This window comes from Lepidochelys kempii, chromosome 14 (genome assembly GCF_965140285.1).
Source record: "Lepidochelys kempii isolate rLepKem1 chromosome 14, rLepKem1.hap1, whole genome shotgun sequence".
In the NCBI taxonomy this organism is placed as follows: Eukaryota; Metazoa; Chordata; order Testudines; family Cheloniidae; genus Lepidochelys; species Lepidochelys kempii.
This window is the reverse complement of record NC_136393.1, coordinates 36,429,291-36,447,012: the sequence shown is the minus strand read 5'-3', so window position 1 is coordinate 36,447,012 and position 17,722 is coordinate 36,429,291. Positions and strand designations below refer to the sequence as shown.

At 46.7% G+C, this 17,722-nt stretch overlaps 2 pseudogenes; both read left to right on the top strand.

Moving 5' to 3' along the window:
• Nucleotides 1-6,367: 6,367 nt before the first annotated feature.
• Nucleotides 6,368-7,357, top strand: LOC140898178 (olfactory receptor 6N1-like; annotated as a pseudogene).
• A 622-nt stretch (nt 7,358-7,979) lies between these two features.
• On the top strand, nt 7,980-16,758 carry LOC140898156 (tetratricopeptide repeat protein 5-like; annotated as a pseudogene).
• Nucleotides 16,759-17,722: the final 964 nt, after the last annotated feature.

Genomic DNA, 17,722 nt, shown 5'->3' with positions numbered 1-17,722 from the left:
ATACCAAGCTCAGCGGTAAGTCCTTATTAATGTTCACTTCCAAACACACACATGCATAAAATAATAGTTACCCATAAATACACAATTATGTACACGTAGAAACACACAAACAATAATCCACTGTCACAACACACATGTAGGTTTCAGAGTAGCAGCCGTGTTAGTCTGTATTCGCAAAAAGAAAATGAGTAATTGTGGCACCTTAGAGACTAACAAATTTATTTGCGCATAAGCTTTCGTGAGCTACAGCTCACTTCATCGGATGTATTCACTACACACACATAGTCACACAATATTTTTTCACTAATAAACACACAATGTTGTGTGTTCACAAACACAACAATAATGCACACTCGAACACCAGAAGAAGCACTGACAACACACACACAAGTTACACAACATTTTTCAGTAATAAACACATGATATTGTACATTCACTTCATGTCTGTTCTCAAGGACACACACAGGAATAGAAAACTCACATGCACACTGATTTCAACTCAGGTATACACTCACAATAATGTACACGGACAACAACACACAAGTGAGCAGCGTACTTGACTAGCAAAGACACACTGAAAGCAATGTCTCAGTACATTGCACTTAGAATGTAATCTCACAAAAAGAAACACAAAGAACAGATCGACACTAGAAACTTTCACCATCATAGCAATGTCAGCTTGGAAGTGTGATTTTTTTGGCAACATTTCTATTCCAGTAAAACCCCTCTTGTAAACATGGTTAAACCAGCTTACAAATGCTTTTGCGGTGTGGCTTGTTTCTCTCAGAGAACCAGTGTAAGCAATACCAGCAAAACTACTAGTCCATTTACAGTAGGAGAGTTTGTCTGTATTGCTATATCAGCAAAACTTTTCCACTGTAGACCTGGCTCTACCTTGTCTCGCTAGACATTCTCCCTCTTCTTCTCATATAAACACACACACACTCACACTTATGCGCACACAAATTCTCCTCCATTTACTGCCATTGGGTAAAATGATCATCCCCCACCCAGTTATTTAGGTACCAAAGTCTTATTTTCAAATGTGACTTTGGCACGTCTACACATAAAATGGCCATATTTTTAAAGGTATTTAGGTGCCTATGGAGGATTACCTAAAGAAACTAGATGCTTAATACCTATGGAAATCAATGGGTGTTAAGTGATAAGATGTTTTTGAAAATCTCACAACGCACCTAAATACCTTTAAAAATCTGGCCTGAGTGACTAAGGCATTTTTGGAAATGGAACCTTGCCACAGAAGTGGTTTTGCAAATGTTACCCCTTGCCATGAGGCAGCCACCAGCCAGAGGCAGATACGATTGCTCACGATAGTGACGTATTGCAGGAGGTATGAGATGGCCATTTGGAAGTCTAAGGACATGATATGAAAGAGGAAGAACTCCATGCAGTCCATCAGGAAGTTGAAGTAGGCCTGGGCATGATAGCAAGGGAAGGAACTCGTCTCCTGATTGCTCACCATGGGGATGACCATGCTGGTGAGCAGGACGTCCAGGAGGGAGAGGTTAGTGAGGAAGCGGCACACTGTACTGGTGAGTTTGGAGACGAAGACCCAGAGATTCTGGCTTTGGGATAAACTGTTATTTCATGTTAATCATCCAGAACCCAGAAAGGGAGAATAATTCCAGTGCACCAATTGCAGGGCTTTAATTGATTGGGAAAGGACAGTACCTTGCACAGTGTCAGTGTCTGACACCAGTTTGGTGTTATTCTTAAGCCCTATCCATAGCCCTAACCCATAACCAACAGGGACTTAAGTATAAGTTTTTTCTTTAAACCTTCAATGGAGCCACTCATGTGTTTAAAGTTGAGAATGTGCTGAAGTGGCTGCAGAATCAGGGCCTTTGTACAGAATATTCAAAGTGAGTTTTAATTTCATAATCGTGAGTGTGGACCAGATCCTCAGCTGGTGTAAATTCTCAGAGATCTATTGACTTCAACAGAGCGATGACAATTTAAACCAGCTGAGAATTAGCCCCTTGGTTTTTCAGGAACCCATGTGTGATACGTCTATTTATTCAGAGCAACAAAACACAGCATGTTTAAAATGTATCCGGTCAAAACAGCTCTCTAAACCCTTGGATCTTAAGAACAATGAAAAAGCAATCAGGTTCTTAAAAGAAGAATTTTAATGAAAGAAAAGGTAAAAGAATCACCTCTGTAAAATCAGGATGGTAACTATCTTACAGGGTAATCAGATTCAAAACATAGAACATCCCTCTAGGCAAAACCTTAAGTTACCAAAAGACACAAAAACAGGAATATCCATTTCATCCAGCACAGCTTATTTTACTAGCCATTAAACAAAAGGAAATCTAACACATTTCTAGCTAGATTACTTACTGACTAACAGAAGTTCAGAGACAGCCCTCCTGATCTGTTCCCGGCAAAAGCATCACACAAACAGAGGAATCCTTTGTTTCCCCCTCCTCCAGCTTTGAAAATATCTTGTCTCCTCATTGGTCATTTTGATCAAGTGCCAGCGAGGTTATCTTAGCTTCTTAACCCTTTACAGGTGAAAGGGTTTTGCCTCTGGCCAAGAGGGATTTTATAGCACTGTATACGGAAAGGTGGTTACCCTTTCTTTTATTTTTATGATAGGCACCAAGCTCATTTAGGAGCATTGATCAATCCCCGTCGGTGCCTGTCTCCTTCTTTGCGATCCTGGCCCACAGATAACACAGAAGCAGGGCTGGAATCGGGGAATGCTGTGGGACATCATAGGCCTCATACTATGTGGGTCTCAGACTTGAGGGACAGAATGGCTCTTTTGGCTTTATCACCTAGGCATCTCTGCACTTGCCTCTGGGCCTCTGCTGCTGAGCTGTGCAGGGCTCCAGGGAGTGAGTCCCGCTCGCCCTTAGGAAATAGACATGAATAAATCACCTTCCCGCAGCATCAGTCCTTCAATGCCAGTGATACTCAAAGCCAGCTCCGCACAGTTCATCTGCAGAGAGCAACAGGTTTGAGTCTATTTCTGTCCGTTCAGTCTCAGAAGGTCTGGGGGTGGGGGTGAAAGATTCTCAGATACGTGTACCCCTAGCTTCTAGATTCTGATATATAGATAGATATTGACCAAAACATCCTGGTGCTGGATGACCCAAAATGTTTGAGGGAAGCAGACAAGTTCTAAGATATTGTTGCTGGCGGTATTGTTTAGCTGAAAAAACAATCCCCACTAAAGAGAACCCGGCTGAAAATTTCCAACCAGCAGTAAATGTTAAATAAATTGGGGAACATTAATATTGCCTGATAAGAGCCTGATTTCAAACCCATTTATTCTATCCCATCTGTGTGATTTCTCTTTCAAAGGGATAGTTGCGTGGGGGTAACAATTGAATAAGGAGTAATGTTGGCAGTGCACAGAATATTTTATAAAGAGGAGCCCCTTTAGACCCTGGGTTAGAGTTGAACCAAGCAGCCAAAGCCTGTCTATCCTGACCCAGTTCAAAGACATATGGGAGCTCACTGGGAGTAGAACCCAGAGCTCCTGGCCTAGCTCCGCACTGCTGCTGGCTGAGTATAAATGGTGTAAATGGGTGTACAGAACTTACACGGAAGACATAGAAGACACAGGGCTGTGTTGGCATTTTAGTCTATTAGATTCATGCCCAAGTGGTAAGCTTGGTGATGGTCGCAAAGGAGGCACCTTGTTTGCAAGAATTGTTGGATTTGGAGTGTGATTGTTCCATCCTTCATACTACATTTTATCAAGCCACACCCTGTGCCGAATCCTCAGATTGGGTAAAGTGATGAAGGAGGTTACACGAGTATGATAATATTACTGATTGATTGTCAGAGGTGAGGAGCACTAACAATACCTAGTCATTGTAAGTGATGAGTTCTATGTACCTTTGACATTCCTAGAATGAGATATTAGGGAAAGGAGAAACAGGGCCATTCCCTCTGTCACTCTAATCCTGATCATTGTCCTTCTCATTCCCTCCACAGACATCACAGAGTGTACTGAGGAAGAAAATGTCCAACCAAACCACCATGATCAAATTCTTTCTCCTGGGATTCTCTGATATTCGGGAGCTGCAGATTTTGATCTTTGTGGTGTTTCTACCGCTTTACCTGATATCCCTGCTGGGGAACCTTCTCATCATCACAGCCATAGCCCTTGACCGCCACCTTCACAACCCCATGTACTTCTTCCTGATGAATCTGTCCATTCTAGACTTTGGTTCCATTTCTGCCACCATTCCCAAATCTATGGTCAATTCCCTCATGAACACAAAATCAATTTCTTATTCTGAATGTGTCACCCAAGTCTTTTTTTTTTCTTATTCTTTGCTTCAGCAAATTTTGCCTTACTGACCATCATGGCATACGATTGATACATCACTCATCTGCCAACCATTGCACTAGGAGACAGTAATGAACAGGAGAGCTTTAATACAAATGGCAGCCAGTGCCTGGAGCAGTGTTATTCTCTACTCTGCATTGCACACCGGGAACATGTTTGCAATATTCTTCTGTGGAGGCAACGTGGTGGACCAGTTCTTCTGTGAAATACTCCAGCTCCTCCACCTCACCTGCTCTGACTCGTACCTCGGTGAAATTGTTGTTATTTCTCTTCATGTGCTTTTAGGTTTAATCTGCTTTGCTTTTATAATTGTGTCGTATGTTCAGATCTAAAAAACAGTGCTGAGAATCCCTTCGGAGTAGGGCCAGCATAGAGCCGTCTCCACCTGCCTCCCTCACCTCACCTCACTGTGATCTCCTTATTCCTATTTCACCTTCACCTATTCACCTTTGCCTTCCTGTAGTTACTCTAGGTTTACATCAATGTAATGAAAATCGGAATCTATCTATCTATCTATCTATCTATCTATCTATCTATCTATCTATCTATCTATCTATCTATCTATCTATCTATCTATCTACTGCTTCACATCACCATTCTATGTGATAATTAGTAGCCATAGCAAAGTTCTTAGTGGGTTCTCTGGCTCTTCTTTTTCAGGATAATAACCCTGACGGAGGTATCAAGGCAATGAGGAGTCCTTGCGGCACCTTAGAGACTATCACATTTATTTAGGCATAAGCTTTCATGAGCTAAAACCCACTTCATCAGATGCATGGAGTGAAAAATAGAGTAAGCAGAATATATATTCTAGCACATGAAAAGATAGGAGTTGCCTTACCAAGTGGGGGGGGGGCAGTGCTAACAAGCCAATTCAATTAAGGTGGAAGTGGCCTATTCTCAATAGTTGACAAGAAGGGGTGAATACCAAGGAAAGGAAAATTACTGTTGTCGTGCCAACAAGGCCAATGCAATCAAGGTGGCCCATTTCCAACAGTTGACAAGAAGGTGTGAGTATCAGCAGAGGGAAAATTACTTTTTGTAGCACTTGTCCTCCAATCTATATGTGGGAAATCAAGGTCTCCCTTAATCACACAATTCACAGTAGTATTTGTTTCATTACAAACATTAACAAGAGGTCTCTATCCATATCGGATCCTGGTGGTCATTAGCAGACTCCAAGATTATCCTGGGAGAACCTCCAGAAGCTTTCTTCCCCAAAGTGATTTTAGCCAAAACAGACCCTGTCTTATCGATTCCATCACTTCTAATTTCTTTACAGTCTACCTCATCATTAATATACAATGCTGCTCCACCACCTTTGCCTTTATTTCTGTCTTTCCTGAACAGCACCCACCCATCAATACCTGTACTCCAGTCATGATTATTACTCTACCATGTTTCTGTTATCCCTATAATATCTGGTTTCACTTCCAGTACCAGTAGTTCTAATTAATCCATTTTGTCACCCAGGCTCCTTGCGTTGGTGTACAAACATCTTATCTGGTGCTGCTTGGCTTCACCCACGTTCCTTGCCTGATCGGGTACAGTTATTCTTCTTCCAGTGTCACCTATCTGACTGGTATCAGCACTATCCTTCCTCTGAATGTCCATTCTCCGACCCACTGTGGCTCCTTTCTCCATTGCTGTATCCTTTCTGACTTGATTTTCCGCCCTCTCAATCTTAGAATCAAGCGTGGAGATTACATGAGCATCTCCCCCAAGTTTCTAGTTTAAAGCTCTTTTAATTAGTTGTGCCAACCTCCATCCCCAAATGGTCCCTTTTGGTCTTAAATCTAAGAATCAATTAATGAAAAAGTTGGGGTATGGGGCAGAAGAGGGGCAAGTTAACTGGGTGACAGCTCTTTGGGGTGTGGGGGAAGCTCTCTGAAGTGAAGAAGTTTCTATGTTGTGAGAGAATATAAACCCAGCTCTCAGTTTGCAGTGGGAACTCTTATGGGATCAAAAGATGGAAATCTATCTAATTTCATGGTACAGCCAAATCTTTCGATGTTCATTACTTTTCACGATCACAGGATGCAGCTCATGGAGAAAGGAGATGCGGAAAATCAAACAGATGTGACAGAATTCATCCTCCTGGGGTTTGGGGATCTCCCTGAACTGCAGATCCGTCTCTTCTGAACTGCAGATCCGTCTCTTCCTGGTTTTTCTAGTGATCTATATTGGGACCATGGCAGGGAACATCCTCATCTTTGTTCTGGTTGTGACTGATCAGCACCTTCACACCCCCATGTACTTCTTCCTGGGGAACTTGTCCTGCCTGGAGACCTGCTACACTTCTGCCCTCCTGCCCAGGATGCTGGCCAGTCTCCTGACTGGGGACAGAACCATTTCTGTGGGGGGCTGCATGACACAGTTTTTTTTTCTTTTGTTTTCTAACTACAGAGTGTTCTCTCCTGGCAGCAATGTCTTATGATCGGTATTTAGCCATATGCAAACCACTGCACTATGGAACCTGTATGAATGGCAAGTTGTGCCTCCAGCTAGCAGCTGGGTGTTGGATAAGTGGATCTCTACCTTGTACAATAGTAATGTGTTTTATGTCACAATTAATTTTCTGTGGCCCCAGTGTAATGGACCATTTCTTTTGTGATCTCACCCCAATGCTAAAGCTCTCCTGCAGCGACACCAGCTAGATGATGCTGGTTCTTTATATATTTTCCTCCCAGATGCAGTTTCCCCATTTCTATTAACATTGACAGCCTATGTTTGTATCGTTAGCACCCTGCTGAGAATCCCTTCCACCACCGGGAGGCAAAAGGCCTTCTCCACTTGCTCCCCCCCCCCTTTATCGTGGTAACACTTTTCTACGGGACCATAATGATTGTCTACACGCTACCGAAATCCAGCAACCTGAGAGCCCTGAACAAAGTGTTCTCTGTCTGCTACACAGTCCTGACTCCTCTGGCCAATCCCCTCATCTACAGCCTGAGAAACAGAGAGGTCAAGGAGGCCCTGAGAAAAGCTGTCAGGAAATGTCTGGCCCTCACAAAGAAGTCAGACTAGTTGAATGAAATGAGGATCAATCAATCTGGTTTCTATTGTGAAAGAAGGAGGGTCTAAGTGGGCCCTGATACAGAAATGCAGTGTACAAGAGATGTGCGTGCTTGCACACACACACACACACACATATATATATAAATTTAAGAGTGATACAGATGGTTGGAATTTTGCAGGGGGAGGAGGGGAGAGAAGATTTTGACTTTTCATCAAAATAACTGAAAAATGAAAAATGTTTTGATTTTTGGCAACTGACATCTGAAAACCGGCAGATGGAAACTGTAAAAAAAAAAAGTGTCGTGCACTGTTGTGGCTGTGCTGGTCCCAGAATATTACAAAGACAAGCTGTGACCCTCTGTACCTTAAAAATAGCACCCTGGACTCCCCTATTCATCACTGGGATAGGAGGATGCTGTGTTTGGTACAAAGTGTGCCTTGGGAGGGATCATTTGAGAAGTCTGGATCTGCTGAACATTAGTATCCTGTTGAATTGTGGGTACTATCATTGTATGTGATGTTATGAAATATTGCTAAATGTGTTACTGAAATATAGTGAGGTTGGGAGATGGGCACAGCTGGCCTTTCAGTAACAACAAAGGGGCACCAATCGCTGGCCAGACAGGCGTTGATGGCCCATCAAGAAGAATCCACTCTCCCAGAGACTCCTCAGAGGGCAGGTACACAATGGGTACTGCCCGACCCCACCTCACAACAAGGATCTTTCTAGCACCTGGAGAGAAAGTATAAGGAGGGTCAATGACATCACCACTTGGCCTCTCTCATCCACCATCTCAACACCTGGAAGGTCGTCTGGAAGACAAATACTTTGAATTGGGGAAGATTGGTCCCAAGCTGGGAAGGGATTCCAGCCTGTTTATAGAGAACTGTAAGTTGCCTGTAACATCTGTTAGGGTGAGAAACTGTTTGATTCAAATGTTGCTTCATTTGTAGAATTTAGACTGCAAATTTATTTGTATTTCTTATGTAACCAACTCTGATCTCTATGCCTGCTTCTTATAATCACTTAAAATCTATCTTTCTGTAGTTAATAAATCTGTTTTATATTTTACTTAAAACAGTATGGTTTTGGTTCAAGTGCTTGGGGAATCTCAGCTCAGCTTCACAAGGGCCAACTAATTAATGAGCTTGCACTGTCCAAGGGAGTCTTGAGAGGTGTAAGATAGTATATTTCTAGGGTACAAGGCTGGGGTGATTGGCTGGTGCCTCTCTCTGTATAATTCATGACTGGCTTAGAGAACATTCATGCAATTTAACTGGGTGTGTGTCTGCACAAGCTGATGGCTGAGTGATCACAGCACTTGGAGGGGTTTGCTGCTTGTCACTGGCATAGTATTGTGAGAGACAGCCCAGGCTGGATATTTAAGGGGACGCAGCAGTCCCACAGCTCCAGGTTGTACCCCGGGGATCCCATCACTCAAGGCGGGTGAGGTAATATCTTTTATTGGACCATCTTCTGCTGGTGAGAGACTCAAGCTTAGACAGAAGAGCTCTTCTTCAGTACTGGGAAATGTACTCAGTGTGTCAGCTAAATACAAGGTGGAACAGATTGTTTAGCATAAGTAGTTAACATATTTCAAGGGACTGCTATAGAGTGATCTCTTGGTGAAAAGTGTTCACCCAGAGGTGATACAGTGTTTGTCTTTTATCATTTTTCTGTGTCAGTTCATTTGAGAGCATAGTGATTGTCTGGTTTCACCCACATAGCTGTTGTCTGGGCATTTGATTCACTGGATGAGGTACACCACATGTCATGATAGGCACAGATAGGACTCATGGATCTTGAAAGGTGTGTTGGGGGAAGTATTGCTCATTGTAGCAGAGGAGATATGTCTGCTGCTTTTGCATCTGTTGTTCTGGCAGGGTCTGATGCGGCTTTGAGTTGGTGTGTCCTGATCTGTGTGGGACTTGCTTCTGATGATGAGTTTGGAAAGGATGGGGGGTTGTTTGAAAGCCAGAAGTGGGGGTTCAGGAAAGATTTCTTTCAGGATGTGATCCCCATCAAGTGTGGATTGTAATTGTTTAATGGTACTTTTCACAAAGCGATCACTCTACATCTGACCTCTAAATCCTCATTCTCAAAAGAAATCTGCACAACCCTGTCAAAAGATGAGCCTGGGAACTTAAATTCATAACTTTGCAAGACACTAAAATCATGAACTGAATAGATACACTAGATTTATGGCTTATTACAACAAACTGTAACCAACTAACTCCCCCACCCCATACACACACACACACACAGCTTCATTTCCCACCCTCCCTCCCATGACTGGAGGGGTGTGTGTCATAACCATAAGGGTAGCCTAAAATTCCTCCTTACCTGTAAGGGGTTAAGAAGCTCAAATAACCTGCATGGCACCTGACCAGAGGAACCAATGGGGACAAAAGATACTTTCAAATCTGGGGAGCGGGGGAGAGGCTTTGTTTTGGGTTCTTTGTTTCTGTATTTGTTTGCTCTCGGGACTAAGAGGGACTGGACATCAATCCATGTCTTCCAAACCATTCTGAGCCAGTCTCTCATATTACAGAAATTGTAAGTAGAGCGAGGCAAGGTGGATTAGTTTAATCTTTGTTATCTCAACTTATGAATTTTCCCTTTGCTGGAGGGAGGTTTATCCCTGTTTCATTGTAACTTTGAAACTAAGGCTCGAGGGGGTTCCTCTGTGTTTTGTTCATCTTTTGTTAACCTGTAAAGTTATCTTCCAACCTGATTTTACAGAGGGGATTTTTACCTTTTCTTTTTTTTTAAATAAAATTCTTCTTTTAAAAACTGATTGATTTTTTTTTCAGTGTCGAAAGATCCAGAGATTTGGGTCTGTGTTCACTTTGTAACTGATTGGTTAGGATATTATTCTCAAACCTCCCCAGGAAAGGGGGTGTAAGGGCTTGGGGAAATGGAGGGAGGCGCAGACGTGGTCTGGCCTCCCTGCCCCCAAGATGGACCTGATTGAGGCGTCCTATTCTCTGTACCAACAAACTCTCTTTTAGACCGTGTTCCTGTCGTCTAACAAACCTTCTGTTTTACTGGCTGGCTGAGAGTCATGTCTGACTGTGGAGATGGGGTGCAGGACCCTCTGGCTTTCCCGAGACCCCCGCCTGTGTGGGCTTACTGTGGGAAGTGCATGGTGAGGAAGGGGATGCTGAATGCTCTGAGGTCAGACCCAGGAAGTTCGAAGCTGTGAAGCTTCTTGCCCTGCAGACAGTCTGTTCACAGAAAGGAGGCTCCGTGTGACAAGCACTTTTATCCAAAGCGCTTTACAATGGTTAGCTAATGGTACAAACAACGTTGGGAAAGATCATTAAGTGGTCCGCAAAGACCCTCAGCAATTTTCAAGTGGTCAATGGAAAAAAAAGTTTGAGAGCCACTGCTTTCATTGATCATCACCTTATCACCAAAACAACGGTAATCGGGACGACTTTAAGTGAGGAGTTACTGCACGTTGGTTTACAAGGCTGGGGGTGGGGTAGGACTTGGACCTGTTCTGTGCACCACCAAAAATTATAGAAACCTACTGCCCCTGTTCCTGATGAATTGGCCCATACTCGACCTTGGATCCACCTCCATCACCGTTACACATCACTCCTGACGTATTGAGGTACAACCCCTCTATGTAGTAAGGTGCCACCTATCACCTTGTACATGTTGTTTCAATGAAAACAACTCTATCCATCATATTATTCTTTTGACCCTGTCTTTAGGATGGGTCACCATGTTCTATGTGGAATGTGTTATTTTCGGAGTATTCTGGTATCATCCTGGCATATGTTTATATCTCTAGTGTCCAGTACCTTTTAGGTATGTGTGTCTTTGCAACATCAGCCGCCTTCTTGCCAGCTTCTGTGAGCAGGGCCTGCCTCTGGCTCATAGCTTAGCTTTGCTTTATGTTAGCAAAGTCTTAACAATTACTTTGGCTCAGGCAGTAGGCCTCATACTGGGCCTCTGATACAAGGGTTTATGTTTCAGGGCCTCATCTTACTACATTAGCCAGAGGTTAAGGGTCTATTCCAGGAGTGGGTGGGTGAGGTTCTGTGGCCTGCGATGTGCAGGAGGTCAGACTAGATGATCACGATGGTCCCTTCTGCCCTTAAAATCTATGAGTCTATGAAACAACCTGTAAAATGCTGTGGGCTGTAACATTTGTAAACTGTGTATTGGATTTTTAATTAAAATCACAATAAAGGGGTCATTAGCATAGGGAGAGGGAGCGGTCTGAGTGTGATGGGATCACTGATATTTGGGGCTTTAAAAGGCAGCCTGGGGCACTAGACCTTTGTGACTGACTTTCCCTGTCTATACAATGGAGATAATAATCCTTCTTTTGTCTGTTGAGACAGGGAGCTCTTCAGAGCAGGGGCTGTCTCCCACTGTGTCTGTGCAGCACCCAGGAGAATCCTGGGCGCTGATCTCGGCTGGGGTTGGTGCAGCATCTGGCGCAATGAGGCCCTGATCTCGGTCAGGGCCTGTGCAGCACCTGGCACAACAGGGGCCCTGATGTTGGACAAGTGCTACCATAATACAAATAATAAATAATAATAGTGGTGAAAAGCGTTAGAGAGGCTGAAGTGTGTGAGGCCTGTACACCAGGTGATAGGGCTCATATTTAAATGGGTCAGATTGATCCTCTGGGCACTTTGAATGCCTTCAAATTATATCTAAGATGTGGTCAGGGCCTCACTGGGCCGGGTACCACCCAGACCCCTATTAAGATTGGGATCCCATTGTGCCAGATGCTGCCAAGACCCTGACCAAAGTGAGGGCGCATTGTGCTGGATGCTGCACAGACCCGCAGTGAGACAGTCCCTCTCCGAAGAGCTCATCATCTGAAATTGATGATGTCAGAACTGCATAATGGATTGGGATGCCCGATTTCCATTAATTAGCTCTTAGGAGCTGGGACAGCCTTTTTTTCTGTGTTTGCACAGCATCTAGCACAAGGGGGCCTGGGCCATGACTATCATAATACATCTAATAATGGGAACTGATTTCCGAACTCCTTCACCAGCTTTGAAAATCCCAATCTGGGCAGGAAACTGAGGCACAGAGAGATTCAGTGACTTGGATTTGCAAATGAGGCCAAAGGAGTGAAGAGCCCAATTCCAACTGGCTTGCAATGTAATTTGGGGTCTTATTTCCTTAGGCTCCTTTGAAATCCCTAGCCTAAGTCATTTACCCAAGGTTACATGCAGAGTCTCTGGTGAAGCTGTGATTTCAATCCAGGTTTCTTTCGTGCCAGTCCAGTGCCTTAAGCACCAGGCTGCAGGCCACCTGAGTCAGTGCAACCAGGGTGTAGTTTACCAATGTGATCATTCTCATCCCTGCCTCTCTCACCTCTGTCTCATCCCTGTCCCTCATCCCCACAGGAATTGGTCGATGACCTGTACTATTTCCGGGATCACTACTTTGAAAGCCATGGCGTGGAGGATGCTGAGAGAAAGCAGCAGGACGTGCTGGAGGAAACAGAGAAGACACTACAGCAGATGGGAGAGATAGATGGCAACTGGGTACAGGAGGGAAATGTGACCCCTGCCCTAGAGGGGAAAACCTGGCATCCCATTCCCCACCCCCAGGAGCCAGACAGAACTGGGGCCCCCTGCAGATGGATTAGAACTGACACCCCTGGAAGGGAAAGGCCCCATGCCCCATTCCTCACCCCAATGAGCCAACCAGTGTCCTTCCCTGGGGCTGGATTGCGGCCAGCGCCCCCTAGAGGGGATAGGCCCTGTGCCCCATTCCCCCTCCTGAGCCAGCCAGTCCCCTGCCCTGGGGCTGGAGGGGAGCTGTACCACAGGCTGTGCCCTCCCTCTATGGCTCTGTTTCTCCAGCTGTTCCCAGGGCCCGGCCCAGGCGCTGATGCTGAAGGGGAAGGTTCTGAACATCACACCTGACTACAGCCCCCAGGTTGAGGAGCTGCTGGCCAAGGCCGTGAAGCTAGACCCAGAGGTGGTGAGGCCTGGAATCAGCTGGGCGAGGCCTACAGGGCGAGCCGAGGGGGCCGAACTCAGGGCAGAAGAGGTTTGGGTGGGGAGGCAGAAGGCTAGGCTGAGGTGCTGACCCTGGCTCCGTGTCCACCCCCACAGTGGAAGAACAAGGTCTTGCTGAAGAACCTGTCCATGGTTCTGCAGCAGCTGCAAGCTGAGAGTGCAGAGCAGCACACCCAGAATGTCATGGACAGCATCCAGCAGGCCAAGCTGGCTGTCCAGATGGACATGCAGGACAGCCACTTGTGGTGTGAGTGACAGCCCCTTTCCCTTCCCTAGACAACACTCCCACCCACTCCCTGCCCCAAGGGACACTGGGACCCCACGTAGTGCCACCTGGGAGGGGCTCAGGCTTCCCAGCATGCTCTGCAACTTCCTGCCCTTCATCTGGCTCTAGGGGGAGGACAATATACCTCAGCCAATGCAATATCCCTCCATTCAGGCCTCCATTCTCACTATGTCCCATCATCCCTCCATCCTCAGCTATATCCTTCCCTCAATCCATTCAACCCTCCATTCTCAGTGTCCCGCCACCCCCCATCCTCAGCTATAGCAATCCCTCTCTCCATCCATCCATCCGTCCATGCTCAGCTATGGCCATCCATCCATCACCCCGTTCATCCTCAGCTATATGCCTCTGTCCATCCATTCATCCATCCATCCTCAACTATGTCCCTCCACCCTTAGTGATATCCATCCCTCCATCCATTCAACCCTCCATCCTCAGTGTCCTGCCATCCCTCCATCCTCAGCTATAGCAATCCCTCCCTCCCTCCATCCATCCAGGCTCAGATATAGCCATCCCTCCAGCCCACCATCCATCCTCAGCTATATGCCTCTGTACATCCATTCATCTGCAGCTATATCTCTCCAGCTATATGCCTCTGTCCATCCATTCATCCGCAGCTATATTTCTCCAGCCCACCATCCATCCTCAGCTGTATCCATCCATCTCCCTCAGCTATATGATTCTGTCTATCCATCCTCAGCTATAGCCATCCCTCCACCCATCATCAGCTGTAGCCATCCATTCAATCCTCCATCCTCAGCTATACCCCTTCAGCCAGCCAGCCAGCCATTCATCTTCTTTGATGCTTTCTGTCCATCTGTTCTCAGTGCTAACCTCTGTGTCTCTCTGCCACAGACATCCTGGGAAATGCCAACCTCTCACTGTTCTTCAACACAGGCCAGAATCCCAATATCTCCCAGCAGGCCCTAAGTGCCTATGCTCAGGGGGTAGGTGCTGCTCTGTCTTCTACTGGCTGCAAGGGAGCCCTGTGCTGCGGGGAGCAGGGCAGAAGGCTCAGTAGGGGGCACTCTTCTCTAGGAGCCAATGTTAGTGCCAGTGTTCCAGCACCACACTAGGGGGTGCTGTGATGCAGGGAGCAGGTGGGAGGCTCAGTAGGGGGTATTCTGACTTTGGATGCATCCTACAGCATCCTGTAACCCAGACCTGTACCTCAACAGAGCTACGGTGAGAAGGTGGGAGGGAGGGGAGCAGAAAATGTGATTGAAAGACATGGGGGCTCAGTAGGGATCACTCTCCCCTGGGAGTCAGTGCCGGCATCAGTGCCCTTGTGTGGTTCTAGAGGGCACCGAGCAGGGCCAGGGCTCAGTTGGGGTGCTTTCTGTTTGGCCATCGAGTTAGAAAGAACTGTGATGTACTCTGGGTGTGTGTCTATGTCTGTGTGCCTGCTGCCCCCTGCTGGAAGAAATGAGCCCTGCTCAGGGTGTCTGTGTGTCACTGCTACTTTCTGGTCTAACCACTGGAGCCCACTTCCCTACCAGACCCAGGAATTGAACCCAGGAATCTTGATTTCCTGAACATGCTGCTCTAACCCAGTGGACCCCTCCCCCCAACCTTGAGCCAGAAATAGAAACCAGGAGTCTTGGCTCCCAGCCCCCTCACTCTAACCCACTAGACCACCTCAGGCCTGGAACAGAACCCAGGAGTCCTGGCTCCAAAACCCGCTGCTGTAACCCTAGCATTGTGCTGTGTTTCTCTTGGGTAAGCTGCATAAATATGAGGAGAATTACACAGAGGCCTTGGAGGGGTTTTCCCATGCAGCAGCCCTTGATCCAGCCTGACCCGAACCCCGGCAGTGCCAGCAGCAGCTCCTGGATTTCTTGGAGCATCTCACCAGCCTCCTGGAGATCAAGGTAGAGCATCCACCCTACTCCCTGCCCGGTCTACAGGGAGGCATGTCTCAGTCAGTGACCCAGCCATCCGTCCTCCCCTTGTAGGGCAAAGTGAAGGGTAAGAAGTGGCAGAGCATGCTGGGAAGCCTGCACCCATCCCAGCTGGGCCCCTGTGAGGATGGGCAGTACCAGGGGTCCTCGGGACAGAAAGCAGCACTGGAGCATCGGCCCCTGATAGCCCTGCAGCTAGGCGTGAACACGGGGGCCATAGTGCTGGGTAGGGTGGTCTTCAGCCTCACCACGGACAAGAAGGTACCTTTGTGAGTACCAGCCTGTCCGTCTACCCATCTTTAGTGCTTTCTATTAATGTCATCTATCCATCTTCTGTACCATCCATCCATCCTGTTTTCCATCTGTCACTCCTGAGCTCTGTCCATCCTACTATCTATCTGTCACTCTTGAGCTACATCTGTCTATCAGTCCTGCTACCCATCTGTCAGTCCTTGAGCTTCATCCATTTGTCCATCTTGCTTTCTATCTGTCAGTCCAGAGCCCTGTCCATCCTGCTACCCATCTGTCAGTCCTGAGCTTCATCTATCCTGCTGTCCATCTGTCAGTCCAGAGCCCTGTCCATCCTGCTATCTATCTATCAGTCCTGAGCTCTGTCACCCATCCATCCTGCTGTCCATCGGTGAGTCCAGACCTCAGTCCATCCTGCTATCCCTCTGTCAGTCCTGATCTCTGTCCATCCTGCTATCCATCTCAGTCCAGAACCCTGTCCATCCATCCATCCTGCTATCCATTTTTCAGTTCTGAGCTCCATCCATCTCTCCATCCTGCTACCCATCTGTCAGTCCTGAGCTCTGTTCATCCATCCGTGCTTCCTCAGTTCCATTTGCCCATGCATCCATCTTCATGACTACCAGTGTGGCCTTCCATCCATCCATCTATATATCCTCAGTGCCATCCATCCGTCACCCTAACTCCTGTCCCAGCACCATGCTCACGCTCTCACCTGGTTTCCTGGCAGCACATTCAGCCTGGCTGACTCCGAGGGCCCCTGTTTTGCCATCACTGTCTATAACATGCTGCAGAGCTGGGGTGTGCTCATCAGTAACCTGGTGGCAATCCCCAAACTGCACCTCCAGCAACACCATGTCCAGCACCAGGGCAATATGAGCGCAGCCAGGTCCTTAGTGCTAGAGAGAATCATAGGCCTGGCCCCTGGGGAGGAGGGATATGGGAAGTCACTAGAGATAGCAGGTTGAAGCAGAACTGTAGCCCTTCGTCAGTTTAAGGGTTAATCCCCACCCTTTCCTCACGCCCCTCCCTCCACCTGTTGTTTCCTCCCACCCCCACTGCAGGGGAGGGAAGCATGAATTAACTCGAGACTTCCTGTCTGCTACGTGCATCACCTTCTGTGTGGAACGTTAGACCTCAGTTACAGGGCCAAGAACCCCGGAATGTTAGGGCCACAGACCCTGGAATTGGGGCCTTTGTCACCATAAGAACGGCCATACTGGGTCAGACCAATGGTCTGTCTAGCCCAGTATCCTGTCTACCGACAGTGGCCAATTCCAGGTGCTTCAGAGGGAAAGAAAAGAACAGGCGATCATCGGGTAATCCTTTTCAGAGAACTATCCACAATGACTCCATGATCTCTTTCTTGAGTGGTAACAGCTAATTTAGACCCCATCATTTTATATGTAAAGTTGACACCCCTCATCCCCCACCCCCAGTGTCCCAGATCCAGCTGTTGATGCTCATCCCTGATTCTTCACAGGAAAGAGAGAACAACAAAAAACACACATCCGCTTCCTCCCAAAAACCAGAACATATTTTGGGGGAGAGAAATTCCTCCTGATCCTTGCAGAAGACCAGCTGAAACCCTTAAGCATGAACTTTTAGAAACATCAGAAGGGACCTTCAGGGCTGCCAAGTCCTCACAAGCAACCCCATCATACAATCCCACACATATATTTGTCCAGCTCTCCTTTAAAACTAATTAAGTTGTTTGCCCACCACAACTCCTATTGGGAGATTGTTCCAGAATCTCAGCCCTCTGATGAGTTAGAGAACTTCTCATTTCTGTCCCTGGCCACCGGGGGGAGGAGAGGGGGCTGGGGTGGGATGCGGGGGGAGTGTCTAGAGGGTTAGATTATCATAGAATCATAGAACTGGAAGGGATCTCAAGAGGTCATCTAGATCATCCCTGACATGTGTTTGTCCAAC